A 6,000-nucleotide genomic window follows, 5' to 3' on the forward strand; every position below is an offset into this window, starting at 1 on the left:
CTAAAATTGACCGATTAAATTTGACCAAAATTTTGAAAATTTTGAAATTTGTTTTTTTTTTTAAAATTGGTGCCTAAAAATTTGATTTTTTTTGAATTTTGCCGCTAAAAATTTTAAAATTTGAAAAATTGTGAATTTGCCGCCTAACTTAAAGCAAATTTGACCGAATTCCGTAAAATTTATAAATTTGACCGAACACAGTCAAAAATATAAAATTGACTGAAGGAATTCAAATTTAACTGTAACCCATATTTGTCAAATGCAGTAACTTTCCGGTACATTCTGCTAAATTTCTGCCAAAAATCTGCTACAACACATAATTTTTTGTCACTAATCAATATACAATTTATGTTATATAAATAATTAACACAACAAAATAATTATATATCATATTTCATAATTATTAATATTATTTTTATTACAAACTTATTTATAGAACTTAACTAAAACTTTCAAACCGAATTCTAAAACACTACTTTTTCTTTATTTATTTGACGGAATTGGTCATCGGACATTGCTTGGTTGGTGAATATGCTCCCGTCATTGGAATAATTTTGATTGTTGAAAACGCTTTTTTCTCCAATTTTTCACAAGTTAGAATTTGTAATTGTTAATGTTAATGTTATATGAAACAAAGCTTGTAAGGGATTAGTTTAGCATGTATGAATATCTAAGTGTTTGTATATGTATGTATATATATTTGTGTAAATTTGTGTTTATGATTTGTGGGAGAAGGTAAAGAGGGGTGGATGTGTGGGAGAGGGTATGAAGAGAGGTGGAGAGGAAAAGATGAAAGAGATAATGGAGGAATTATAATGTATATGTATGTATATAATGTATTTATATATAAAAGAGAGTTGTTGTGAAGAACCTATTATAATTTTGGTTAGTTAAATTTGGATTGTTTGTTTATTTTGGGCGGGAAATTTAGCGCCAAAATATAAATTTGACCGCCCCTAAATATGACTTTTGCGGTCAAATTTATAGCTAACAAATTTTGTTCACTTGGCGAGAAGTTTCCATTTCTTTTTTTAGGACTCAAAAAATAAAAATGACCGAACAAATTTGACCAGAAAATAAATTTGACTGCCGTTAGTCAAAATTAAATATTGACCATTAGTAAATAAATATTTGACCTCAAATTTAACTGCTTTCGATCAAATATAAGTCTGATCAGTTATAAATAAAAGTTGACCGTAAATATGACCTCCGTTAGTCAAATTTAGCCGCAGTCATATTTAACTAGTCAAATTTACCCTTATTTTTTTTAGTAGCTCATGCTGGGCAAAATATGGGCATAAGACAGCTAAGTTACCAAAATTCTTTTTTTTTAATGATTAGGCTTATTTGTTTTACAAATAATAAATCACAGGTACGAACTAGAATCGAAATGAAAACCTCAAGATAAATTCTCACAACTTGTGAACCTTATTGAGAAGTACTACAACATTATTATTATACATTTAATTAATTTTGTGTAATTTATCTATACTTACTCTTATAGTATTTGTATTTTCAGTGATAATAACTAGTACAATAAGCAAAAGCTTATATCTTGAACAAATTAATCATGGTGTTATTCAGACCGGATCGTTGAGTTCACCATGCATGCACATGAGTCGCAGTGTTCCTAGACCTAGCTATACGTATACTTTAATTCCCCAGCAAAAGGCTACAAAATTGACCGGAAACAAAATCAATTACTATATCGTACGGTATTAGTGTATTACTATATTCCAAATTGGCATAAAGATAATTTATTTGACAAATAGTTAATCTTAAACAATCTTGTATGAAGCAAAAGGATAACATATTTTAATAAAACCACAGCACTCAATTGACAAGATTTTAACATAGTTAGTTGCACCGGAACATTAAGTATTTATGTGCCCTTTTTGTTTCTATTTGGCGGCGGATTCGTCTTTATAGGGTTTAAAATGGCATCTTAGCAAGTGATGTGATGAGGGATACTGTAAACAAATTATCCTGATTCTCCTAACCATTGGTACAAGCGCTAATCTGGAAAGTGTTCCAGCTAACGACTGATAGTAATTAACAATATTAAATTATTCTATTGAGCTAATTAAAGATACCTAGCTAGGTTAGTTTGTTGTTTATTTTTTTAACCTGTAATCTGAAAGTTACTGTAATATTAGTAAATAAATGTTCTAGAAAGACATTTTTAGTTATCATTGTAATTAATGCCTTGAATTTATTTATAATTGGACCGTGTATACAATCATTTGTTCAAGTCAAACCTAGTGATTACATATAAAAAATTACAGTCTCTAATCGAGCATTTCTAACAAAATAATTAGTAAGCAAGTAGATTTTTTAAAAAAAATCCAATTTAAGCCTTATATTGGAGAAACCAATTTAGAATATAAATTAAAAATCAAATATTTTTTTTAAAATTAATTCGAAATATAATACATATGATATGCAAATCGATCGTTGAGAGATGTAAAAAAATACAGTAAAATCAGATTTTAAAAAAAATTTACGGTTTGACGGGAAAAATCAAATTAAAAACGGAAGGAAAAAGCTGAAATTAGGTGCGGAAGGGTTGAGTGGGGTGAGAGGATCTCCAAGGGTAACATCTAAAACTGTTAGCTAAAACATGGTTAGCTAAAATCTTATTGAACCTGTAAGCATTTCTACTCCATGGTATTAGCTATAATCATTAGCTATATTCATAATATTATTCTTTTTATTAATTTTAAATATATAAATAAAAAGGTTTAATTATTTCTTTTTTTGAAAAGAAGTTTAATTAATTATATTTTTTATATTAGTGGAAATAAAATAATATATTTAATAAAAAGATATTTATTATAATATTATAACATTTTTATATTTATATCAATATTTTAAAGTAAACTTTATAAAATAAAAATGAGTAATTATTATGAACATTACTTACATATAAAATAAAATATATGACTAGAACATATATTAATATATTAGAATTTTTATAAATTTAGTTAACAATAAATTATTTATCACACTTAATATTACATAACACTTTTTTTTATAAATAAAAATACATCTATACATCTATACATTTAATAATTATGAAGATATATACATCATTTTCATATTATAATATTATATATTTAAATCCTAAACAAGTTATAAAAAAATATAAATAATAAAATTTAGGCTAGATTAGGGTTAATATATGAAAAATACTAATATTTTCAGGAATAAGGAATAAATCCAGGAAAAATAAGGATAAATCCCAGAAATTAGGGAAAAATCCAGAAAAATAAGGATAAATCCCAGAAGTTAAGGGAAAAATCCAGAAAAATAAGGATAAATCCCAGAAATTAGGAAAAAATCCAGAAAAATAAGGATAAATCCCAGAAGTTAAGGGAAAAATCCAGAAAATTAAGGAAAAATTCCAGAAAATTAGGGAAAAACCCAGAAATTAAGGGAAAAAATTCCTGGAAATTAAGATAATTGTAAATGTGTAGGTCGCTTCACACTTTACGGAAAAACGAAACCCTGTAAGGGAACGAATAGATTTAACTTCTGCGAAACCTAATCAATGTTTCCCAAAAGTTGGGGGGCAAATGATAGGGATAAATAAATTATGATAGTATAATTTATTTACTGCAAGGTGTGGGCTGCTAGGCCCAATAAAAAGATATATGATACTCAGACCAGAAAGGTTAAGCCTGATGGACCAGATCAGGCCCGATGAAATAAAGAAGGCCCAAAAGCCCCGATTATTAATTAATTTCGTAATTAATTAATAAGGGAAAAATCAGCTATTGAGAAGAGTCCCGATAAGGATAAAAATCCTTATAGATTAGCCTCAAGGGGACCTAAAAGGATAAGGAATCAGTTTCCTACTATCTAGGACTCCAAAGTCCATTCTAATTATGAGACTTACCCACCAAGTCTCCTATACCAAGTCCAATTCAAGGACTCCCAACATCTATATAAGGGGTCTCACCCCCACCAATCAGAACTACGTTTTTTGACTTGATCCTTGGCAATCAGCAAGGTACGTAGGCATCTTGTTAAGGCAGATTGAGTCACGAAACACAAGAGCAGTCAAATCGAGCCTCGAAGCTCACGTCCCTTAGTACTAAATACAACAATTATATATATTAGTTTTTAATCCATAACATTTGGCACCGTCTGTGGGAAGACACAACAACAACCATGACGAGAACACGGAGAACAATTAGAGCTCTAGAGGAAGGAACACCATCAGAGACAACCCAAGTGATTTCGTCAACCGTGGAGGTTCCTCCCCATTCAACTTATGCATCTACTCAGGGGGAAGCCCAGACAGGGGCAACTCAACCTCAGCTACAAGGGACAACTCCCCCGACTATTCAAGGTTGGAGGAAGCGGATATGCTGGGCGAAGCGAAGCACGAGGGCAGTCGCCCCCCTATATACGAGGTTTGGGTCCTATCCCTGAGGATCGGGAATTTTCTGGTCCTTACACTGAGAGAGACTCCGAATCTTCGGATGATGAAGTGGCCCCGAGAAGGAGGCGTCCTGGAAAAGAGCCAATAGCCAATGGAAGGCAACGCCCCTAAAGCACCCCAGGGGCGAATCCCCAAGAAGTGCAGGAAAGGATCAGGGCTCATGAGGCTGAAATCCAAAGGCTGAGGCGTGATTTGGAGGCTCACCAGGCCACCAGACCCCAGATACCTCCTAGGGGGAGAAATCCTCCTCCTGTCATAGACCTGGATGGTCCAGTAAGAAGAAGGGCTACTGTCCCAAGAACTGATCCAAGCAATCTCCTTCCCCTTGGAGATCCTGATGATCCAACTCCACCCTTCACAGAAGAGATAATGAATGCCCATATCTCAAGGAAATTCAAGATGCCCACTATCAAAGCCTATGATGGCACGGGAGACCCCGCTAATCATGTTAGGACATTCTCTAATGCACTGCTGCTGCAACCCGTGAATGATGCTATAAAGTGTCGGGCCTTCCCTCAAACCCTGTCGGGTATGGCTCAAAGATGGTACAGTCGCACTGCAACACGGAACTAGGGATGAGTTTTTCAAGATGTCCTTGGCCAAACGTCCCCCTGAAAACATGTTGCAACTCTAAGAGAGGGCAGGGAAGTATATTAAGGTTGAAGAAAGCATGAGGAAGATCGTAGTAAGTAATGAGCCCACTGGAGGCAAGAAACGAAAAACTGATCTGGAGTATATCGCTAAGGACAAATATCCTAGAACCGAACAAAACCCTGATTCAACCCCCAAGAAGGGAGGACCTGGGCAAAAGTTCACTGAATACGCTAAGCTGAGTGCTCCTAGAAGTCAGATTTTGATGGAGATTGAGAAAGATAGAGATATTCGCTGGCCTAAGCCCTTGAAGGCTGATCCCTCCAAGCTAGATAAGAGCAAGTATTGCAGGTTTCACAAGGATGTTGGCCATGACACCGATGAGTGTAGGCAATTGAAAGATGAAATTGAGTTTTTGATTCGAAAAGGAAGGTTGAACAAGTATACTGGAGATGGAGGGGACAGAAACAATAATGGAAGGAAGAACTTAGAAGATCGTAGGAGGGACCAAGACGATCAGGGGCGGAATCCCCAACCTAGAGGGCCGGTTATAAATGCAATTTTTGGAGGACCACGACGTCCTCGAGGACCTGTGATAAACACGATCTTTGGAGGTCCAACTGCTGCTGGATTGTCCAAAAATTCCAGAAAGGCATACACCAGGGAGGTTATGAATATTGTTGGAGAAGCCCCGAAAAGGGCCAGGACAGAAGTAACATTGGCTTTTGATGATTCCGAGCTAGAGGGTGTGAAGTTTCCCCATGACGACCCACTGATCATAACACCGATAATAGGAAATAGCCCGGTTAAGAGGGTCCTTGTTGTAATAACCCCAATTTTTGGAAAATTTTTGAAACCCTTATGAATAGTGTTTTTGCTGAATGAGAAAACTTTTCATGCCACACTATGTAGGGGTTCTGTTATTGATCTTCTGGGATATTATTAGTACTCTATGTGGTATA

The sequence above is a fragment of the Apium graveolens genome, chromosome 3 (genome assembly GCF_009905375.1).
Source record: "Apium graveolens cultivar Ventura chromosome 3, ASM990537v1, whole genome shotgun sequence".
Taxonomy (NCBI): domain Eukaryota; kingdom Viridiplantae; phylum Streptophyta; class Magnoliopsida; order Apiales; family Apiaceae; genus Apium; species Apium graveolens.